This window comes from Papio anubis, chromosome 2 (genome assembly GCF_008728515.1).
Source record: "Papio anubis isolate 15944 chromosome 2, Panubis1.0, whole genome shotgun sequence".
NCBI classification, from domain to species: domain Eukaryota; kingdom Metazoa; phylum Chordata; class Mammalia; order Primates; family Cercopithecidae; genus Papio; species Papio anubis.
Window position 1 is genome coordinate 147,670,173 of NC_044977.1, and position 9,371 is coordinate 147,679,543.

General features: G+C 40.8%; 1 pseudogene across 1 annotated transcript; it reads left to right on the forward strand.

The window, feature by feature from the left end:
• Nucleotides 1–3,381: 3,381 nt before the first annotated feature.
• Nucleotides 3,382–4,075, forward strand: LOC103882307 (annotated as a pseudogene). The gene has a single exon (XR_002520517.2). The product of XR_002520517.2 is annotated as a 60S ribosomal protein L9 pseudogene (transcript).
• Nucleotides 4,076–9,371: the final 5,296 nt, after the last annotated feature.

Here is a 9,371-nt window from a genome sequence, read left to right on the forward strand (position 1 = left end):
TTTCAGTGACACAGATGAATCTCAAAACTTGCTTGTGTGACATATTCAGCCTCCTCAACAAAGTCAATTTGTCACTTCAGGGGAGAAGGACAACTGTGTTCAAGTTGGCAGATAAAGTGTCTGCATTCAAAGCCAAACGGAAATTATGGGGTCAAGGAGTGAACACTGGGATTGTTTGACATGTTTCAAACATTAGCGGAGATTTTGAATGTGATATGGTTTGGCTCTGTGTCCCCACCCAAATCTCATCTTGAATTATACTCTCAGAATTCCCACGTGTTGTGGGAGGGACACAAGGGGAGGTAATTTGAATAATGAGAGTGGTTTCCACCATACTGTTCTCATGGTAGTGAATAAGACTCATGAGATCTGATGGTTTTATCAGAGGTTTCTGCTTTTGAAACTTCTTCATTTTCTCTTGCCACCACCGTTTAAGAAGGCCTTTCACCTTCCACCATGATTCTGAGGCCTCCCTGGGCATGTGTAACTGTAAGTTCAATTAAACCTCTCTTCCTTCCCAGCCTCAGGTATGTCTTTGTCAGCAGTGTGAAAACTGACTAATACAATAAATCGGTATCAGTAGAGTGGGGCGTTGCTGAAAACATACACGAAAATGTGGAAGCGACTTTGGTACTGGGTAACAGGCAGAGGTTGGAACAATTTGGATTGGAGGGTTCAGAAGAAGACAGGAAAATGTGGGACAGATTGGGACCTCCTAGAGATTTGCTGAATGGCTTTGACAAAATTGCTGATAGTGATATGAACAATAAGGGTCAAGCTGAGACGGTCTCAGCCTGGAGACGAGGAACTTGTTGGGAACTGGAGCAAAGGTGACTCTTGTTATATTTTAGCAAAAGACTGGTGACATTTTGTCCCTTCCCTAGAGATTTGTGGAACTTTGAACTTGAGAGAGATGATTTAGGGTATCTGGCAAAAGAAATTTCTAAGTAGCAAGGACACAAGAGGTGACTTGGGTGCTGTTAAAAGCATTCAATTTTAAAAGAGAAACAGCACGAAAGTAATACAGAAAGAAACTGAGCTGGGGCTTTCATTCTCCCAGTTGCTGCATGATCACCTATCTCAGTTTTCAAAAGAGTTTCAGCATTACTTCCTAACCACAAAAGACTCCCGAACTAGGAAGGATTGGATCCTCGGCCTGTTTATGAATATGTCAGAGAAGTTGACTTTATCTGTGCTAGAAGAGGATCAACCGCTTGGGATCACAAATGAAAGTGGCCTTAAAAGTGTATTTGAGACAGTTTCAAATCTCCATACATTCTGAATTAAAGTCAAGGTGTAATATCCTGAGATTGCCAAAAAGCACTGAAAAGCCTGCTTCCATTTCCAACATCCCATCTTTGTGAAGCAGGACTTTCTGCAGTGACAGCAATCAAAATGAGATTATGGAGTAGCCTGGACATAAGAAACACACTTTGGGTGTCACTGTGTCCTGTCAGCCCCAGATGGGACTGTCTAGTTGCAGGAAGACATGCTCAGGATTCCCACTGATCCTACATTAGGGTGAGTTGTATAATTATTTCATCATATATTACAATGGAAAAATAATAGAATTAAAGGACACAACAAATTAAATGGGTTTGAATCATCCTGAAACCATATCCTCCCACCCACCCTGCTCTGATCCATGAAAAAACTGTCTTACATGAAATCAGTCCCTAGCGCCAAAAAGACTTGGATCCACTGCTATATTCATTAAATTAGATATTTGTGAGTGGCTGTCCAGGTTCTACCCTTTCCCCTAAACCCTCTTCAGCAGTAAAGTTCTAAAACTCCCCATCCCTCTTGCTGCTCTTGGTTCAATTAGAGCGGATACTGACCTAAGCTGGATTAATCAGATCCTCCCTCCTATGAGGTTACAGTTAAGATTCAGTGACTCCACTCACTTACCTAATGACACTTAACTTTTAAGGACATCTAAATTTGAGGATTGCGGAGTCATGCCTCATGGTGACATATCTAGTCCTTGCACGAAGAAGCAGAGAAAAGTGTCTGCCAATTAACTATAAGGTGAAGCAGACAGGCCAAGAGAAGAGGAGGGACCCCTGTCTCTGACCTTTCCACCTGGATCCACCATCTGCCTTTCAGTCCAATGGAATTCCACTGGTTCTTCGTAAACATCCCCTACTTTCACCCTGGTTTTACTTAAGCTATTTAGGATAGGATAAAGTTGAAGAAACCTTTGTTTGGTGATGGCGTATCTGTCAGCTGCTTGTAAGCTACATCTCTTAATGACCCTTGGTTGTTACTAGTGGCAGTCTTTGCATGGAAATATTACTGAAATTTTTATACACCTGGAGGTGGTTGCCAATGGATTGCTTAGCTCCCAAGGATCATGAACTTATTGTTTAATGTCTCCTTTCCACTCAAATCTGATGCTATCAGCCCTGGAGCAGGTAATCAGGTAGAAGAGGTCCTAGATTGGAAAGTTGTATCTACAGCTCAGAATATCTCTCTTTCAGATATTGAGCAGAAATCTCAATATTTGTTTTCTATACAGATCTTGAAAAATCCAACTTATCTTATTAATGCTTATGAAATATGCTAATCAATTCATCTAGTGCCTTAGCAACCTCTAGTTTATCTATGTCAGGGATGCTGTATGCAAAGTTTTTCAATGTTCTCATATAGTAAATGTGCAAAAGATTGCCTTAGTTAAGCTAAGCTTTCTAGTTAAATTTTCCCCACCCATTTTTTTGTTATTCAGGCCTTTTGTTTCAGGTTACTTTTCAAGTTAGTTGATTGATGTTGTTTTTAAATTTTCTATTGTATCTGTGCCACTTATAGTGAATATACTCAAATTCCTCTTGAGTAGAATAATCAAAACATAACAGTGAAGTCCACCATAAGAGCAGAAAAATATTGTCAGGATCATCCACTTCACTGATATATCAGCCAAAAATGTTGCACCATAAGCTGAAACATCACTAAAGCAAGAGGTTTGTAGACTCTACCATGTGCTCGTGGATCTATTTCAGGGTCTTTTAATCAAGTTTACAACTACTGAGCTTCACTCTTTACATAAGAAATTGAAGTAAAGAAAAAAACATTCCCTGCACTTGAGTAATTTACTGTCATTGGGAAATATAGGCATAAAGTCAGGGAGCAAGAATATAAGAACAAAATAAGCTCTAGGAACATAAGCACATTTTTAAGATAAAATAAAGGATAAGTAGTGTTGTCTTAGAGGACAAATAAGGGAATGTTGCTTGAATTTGGCCAGGAAGGATGAATAGGTTGAAAATTTCAAAAGGACATCAGGAATCTCCAGCAAAAGGAGCAACATGAGCAAAGAGGTGGGTGCATGTGACGGTTAATACTGAGTGTCAAGTTGATTAGATTGAAGAATACCAAGTATTCTTTCTTTGCTGCGTCTACTGCAAGAATGAAGACCATTCTCAGCAATCAGACTGTCGACATTCCAGAAAATGTCGACATTACTCTGAAGGGACGCACAGTTATCGTGAAGGGCCCCAGAGGAACCCTGCGGAGGGACTTCAATCACATCAATGTAGAATTCAGTCTTCTTGGAAAGAAAAAAAAGAGGCTTCGAGTTGACAAATGGTGGGGTAACAGAAAGGAACTGACTACCGTTCGGACTATTTGTAGTCATGTACAGAACATGATCAAAGGTGTTACACTGGACTTCTGTTACAAGATGAGGTCTGTGTATGCTCACTTCCCCATCAACGTCGTTATCCAGGAGAATGGGTCTCTTGTTGAAATCCGAAATTTCTTGGGTGAAAAATACATCCGCAGGGTTCAGATGAGACCAGGTGTTGCTTGTTCAGTGTCTCAAGCCCAGAAAGATGAATTAATCCTTGAAGGAAATGACATTGAGCTTGTTTCAAATTCAGCGGCTTTGATTCAGCAAGCCACAACAGTTAAAAACAAAGATATCAGGAAATTTTTGGATGGTATCTATGTCTCTGAAAAAGGAACTGTTTAGCAGCCTGATGAATAAGATCTAAGAGTTATCCAGCTACAGAAAGATGCCAGATGACTCCTAAGACCTACTTGTGATATTTAAATGATGCAATAAAAGACCTGTTGATTTAGAAAAAAAAAAAAAAGAATACGAAGTATTAATCCTGGGTGTGTCTATGAGAGTGTTGCCAAAGGAGATTAACATTAGAGTCAGTTGGCTGGGAAAGGCAAACCCATCCTTCATCTGGGTGGGCACAATCTAATCAGCTGCCAGTGTGACTAGAATATAAGCAGGCAGGAGCTTTTGAAAAGAGAGACTGGTCTAACCTCCCAGGCTACATCTTTCTCCCATGCTGGATGCTTCCTGCCCTCAAAAACCGGACTTCAAGTTCTTCAATTTTGGAACTTGAACTGGCTCTCCTTGCTCCTAAGCCTGCATGTGGCCTATTGTGGGACTTTGTGTTGGTATCAGTTAATACTTAAAAAGCTCCCCTTTATATATATATCCACACATATATATACATATGTATGTGTGTGTGTATATATATAATTCCATTTTTGGAATATAAATATTCCATTCTGGAATATATATATATATCCCATTTTGGAATTATACATATGTATTTTATATGTATTCCATCTTGGAATATATATTTTACACATATATATTCCATCTTGGAATATATATTTTACACATGTATATTCCATCGTGGAATATGTATTATACATATACATATTCCATCTTGTAATATATTATATATAATAATATATATTACTATATATAATATATATTATAATATATATAATATATATTAAAATATATGTATTTATATATTATATATAATATATTATATTATACATATTATATATTATATATTATATTATATGTAATATATATTATTTTATATATTATATATAATATGTATAATGTATATTATATATAAATATATAATATGTTACATATAATATATTAGCTCTGTCCCTCTAGAGAACCCTGACTAATACAGATTTTGGTACCAGAAGTGGTTCTGGAGGAACAGAATATTAAGGATGGATTTCTTTCATTGATTTTGGGGTTTCTGGAGTTGGCTGCTTAATATGATTAGGCCCAGAAATGCTAAGGACTCTACTCCTGATAATATGGAGAACACTGATAGTCCTTGGCATGAACTGTTTAGAGATGTATGCAAAATAACTGCATTTAACCACTCCTGATTAATCATTCATGAGAGACAAAGAGTTTAGTGACTCTATACATAATAACTTTGACCATATGTGAAAAAACAAGGAAGATAAGGAAGCTGGTTGGTTACTCCTAAGTTCGGTGGACAAAGTGATGAAAGAAAATGATGAACTCAGGGATTCTATCTCCCGGCTTCAGAAGCGGATACTGATCCCCAAATCTGTGAAGACTGCCCTGAGTGAGAGTCTTATCTCCTGTACAGAAAGAGATGAAATTATGAAAAAACAGATACAAGCTCTAATCATGCAAGTGGCTAACCTGCAAGGAAAGGTGTATGTACAGTCTCACCAGGTGTGTACTGTTAAAGTGAGGGCATTGATTGGAAGAGAATGGGACCCAGCAACTTGGAATGGGGATGTGTGGGAGGACCCTGAAGAAGCTGGGGAGACTGAGTTTGTAAACTCTGATGTACCTTTCTTGTCAGAAGAAACAGTTTCCCCAATCCCAGTAGTGGCAACAACCCCTCCCCGACCCACGCTGCCATCCACCTTTCCATCTTTGTCTGAGGAGATACACCCTGTGTTGCCTGAGGCAACAGTGATGGTCTCCCCTGAGGCAGTTGCCAGGCAAGATAAGGTTGATTCTCCTCAGGAGCGACCCCAACACCCCTGTTTGCTTTTCGACCTATAACTAAAGTCCTGGCAGACCCCTAGAGGTGAGGTTGACATTATGCTTGAGTTTTCTAATTTATATAATTTATATATAATTTATATAAATATTTATAAAAATTTATATAAATACAATTATAATTTATAATTTATATATAATTATATATGCATAATGAATTTTCTAATTTATATAAACAGAAATCTGGAGAACAGGCATGGGATGGATACTAATGGTGTGGGATAATGGTGGAAGGAACAAAGAGTTGGATCAGGCTGAATTTATTGATTTGAGTCCACTAAGTAGGGACTCTGCATTTAATGTTGCAGTTCGGGGAGTTAAAAAAGGTTCTAATAGTTTATTTGCTTGGTTAGCTGAAATATAGATTAAAAGATGGCCCACTGTGAGCAAGCTGGAAATGCCTGATCTCCCTTGGTTTAATATAGAGGAAGGGATCCAAAGGCTCAGGGAGATTGAATGGTAGAGTGAGTTAGTCACTTTAGACCTACTTATCCCAGCTGGGAGGGGCCCGATGATATACCCTTGACCAGTGCCTTACAAAATAGATTTGTGAAGGCAGCACCTGCATCTTTAAAGAGTTCTGTAATTGCTCTTCTCTGTATATCAGATTTAACAGTGGGAACTGCAGTCACTCAGCTACAAAATTTAAATACAATGGGAATAATTGAATCCCAAGGTGGCAGGAGCCAAGTGGCGGCATTCAACAATCAAAGGCAAGATGGGCATAGCTGCCATAATGAACAGCAGAGGCAAAGTGGCAATCAGAATAGTTTGACTCATGTAGAGCTCTGGCACTGGCTAATTAATTATAGTGTTCCTAGAAGTGAAATTGATAAGAAGTCTACTGCATTCCTACTTAATTTACACAAGCAGAGAACTTCTAGGTCAAATGAGCAAAAGACTAATTTGAATTATAAAATCAGAGAATTATGGCCCCTCAATCAATTTCTAGACTTGAGTCAATTTAAAGACCCAGAACCCCTTGAATGAAGAAGAGGCTGGGTCCCCTTGAGGAAGGACCCCACTACATTACCATCAATTTATGTAATGAATCTTTATCCCATCCTTCCCCAAGGAGACTTCCAGTCTTTTACCAGGGTAACTGTGCATTGCGGAAAGGGAAATGATCAGACATTTCAGGGACTACTGGACCCTGGCTCTGAGCTGATGTTGATTCTGAGGGACCCAAAACGTCACTGTGGTCCTCCAGTTAAAGTAGGAGCTTATGGAACTTAGGTAATTCAAGGACTTTTAGCTTATGTCCAATTTACAGTGGGTCCAGGGGGTCCCTGGACTAATCCTGTGGTCATTTCCCCAGTGCCAGAATGCATAATTGGCATAGACATACTTAGCAGCTGGCAGAACCTCCACATTGGCTCCCTAACTGGTAGGGTGAGAGCTATTATGGTGGGAAAGGACAAATGGAAGCCATTAGAGCTGCCTCTACCTGGAAAAAATAGTACTTCAAAAACAATATCACATCCCTAAAAGGATTGCAGAGATTAGTGCTACCATCAAGGACTTGAAAGACACAGGGGTGGTGATGCCCACCCTATACCCATTCAACTCTCCCATATGGCCTGTGAGGAAAAACGGATGGATTTTAGGAGAATGACAGTGAATGATTGTGAGCTTAACCAAATGGTGACTCCAATTGCAGCTCCTGTACCAGATGTGGTTTCATTGCTTGAGCAAATTAACACACCTCCTGGTACCTGGCATGTAGTTGTTGACTTGACACATGCCTTTTTCTCCATTCCTATCAATAAGGTCCACCAGAAGCAATTTGCCTTCAGCTGGCAAGGCCAGCAATATACCTTTACTGTTCTACCAGAGGGGTATATCAAGTCTCTGGCTTTGTGTCATAATCTTATTTGAAGAGATCTTGATCACTTTTTGCTTCCACAAGGTATCACACTGGTCCATTACATTGATGACATTATGCTGATTGGATCCACTGAGCAAGAAGTAGCAAACACACTGGACTTATTGGTGAGATATTTGCATGCCAGAGGATGGGAAATAAATCCAACTAAAATTCAGGGACCATCTACCTCAGTAAAGTTTCCAGGGGTCCAGTGGTGTGGGGCCTGTCGAGATATTCCTTCTAACGTGAAGGATGAGTTACTGCATTTGACCCCTCCTACAACCAAGAGGCACAATGCCTAGTGGGCCAATAAGCCCATTGAGCCTATTTCAATTTTGGAGGCAACACATTCCTTATTTGGGTGTGTCACTCCAGCCCATTTATCTAGTGACTCAAAAGGCCACCAGTTTTGAGTGGGGTCCAAAACTGCTGTGCAAGCTGCTCTGCCACTTGGGCCATATGACCCAACAGATTCAATGGTGCTTGAGGTGTCAGTGGCAGATAGGGATGCTGCTTGGAGCCTTTGGTAGGCCGCCACAGGTGAATCACAGCAGAGGCCTCTAGGGTTTTGGAGAAAAGCTTTGCCATCTTCTGCAGATAAATACTTTACTCTTGAGAGACAGCTCTTGGCCCATTACTGGGCTTTGTTGGAAACTGAACGTTTGACTATGGGTCATCAAGTCAACATGCGACCTGAACTGTCTATCATGAACTGGGTTCTGTCTGACCCATCTAGCCATAAAGTGGTCATACACACAGAAGTCAGTCATCAAATGGAAGTGGTACACACGTGATCAGACTCAAGCAGATCCTGAGGGCACAAGTAAGTTACATAAGGAAGTGGCTCAAATGCCCATGGTCTCCACTCCTGCCATGCTGCCTTCTTTCCCCAAGCCTGCACCCATGGCCTCATGGGGAGTTCCCTATGATCAGTTCACAGAGGAAGAGAAGACTAGGGCCTGGTTCACCGATGGCTCTGTGCAATATGCAGGCACCAACCCAAAGTGGACAGCTGCAGCACTACAGCCCCTTTCTAAGACATCCCTGAAGGACAGCTGTGAAAGGAAATTTTCCCAGTAGGCAGAACTGCGAGGCAGTGCACTTGGTTGTACACTTTGCATGGAAGGAGAAACGACCAGATGTGCAATTATATACTGATTAATAGGCTGTAGCCAACGGCTTGGCTGGATGGTCAGGGACTTGGGAGAAGCATGATTGGAAAACTGGTGACAAAGAAATTTAGGGAAGAGGTATGTGGATGAACCTCTCTGAGTGGTCAAAAACTGTGAAGATATTTGTATCCCATGTGAGTGTTCACCAACACATGACCTCAGCAGAGAAGAATTTTAATAATCTAGTGGATAGGATGACCCGTTCTGTGGGCACCATTCAGCCTCTTTCTCCAGCCAATCCTGTCATTGGCCAATGGGCCCATAAACAAAGTGGCCATGGTGGCAGGGATGAATATTACACATGGGCTCAGCAACATGGACTTCCACTCACCAAGGCTGACCTGGCTATGGCCACTGCTGAGTGCCCAATTTGCCAGTAGCAGAGACCAACACTGAGCCCTCGATATGGCACAATTCCTCGGGGTGATCAGCCAGCAACCTGGTGGCAGGCTGATTATATTCGACCTCTCCATCATAGAAAGGGCAGGGGTTTGTCCTCACTTGAATAGACACTCCA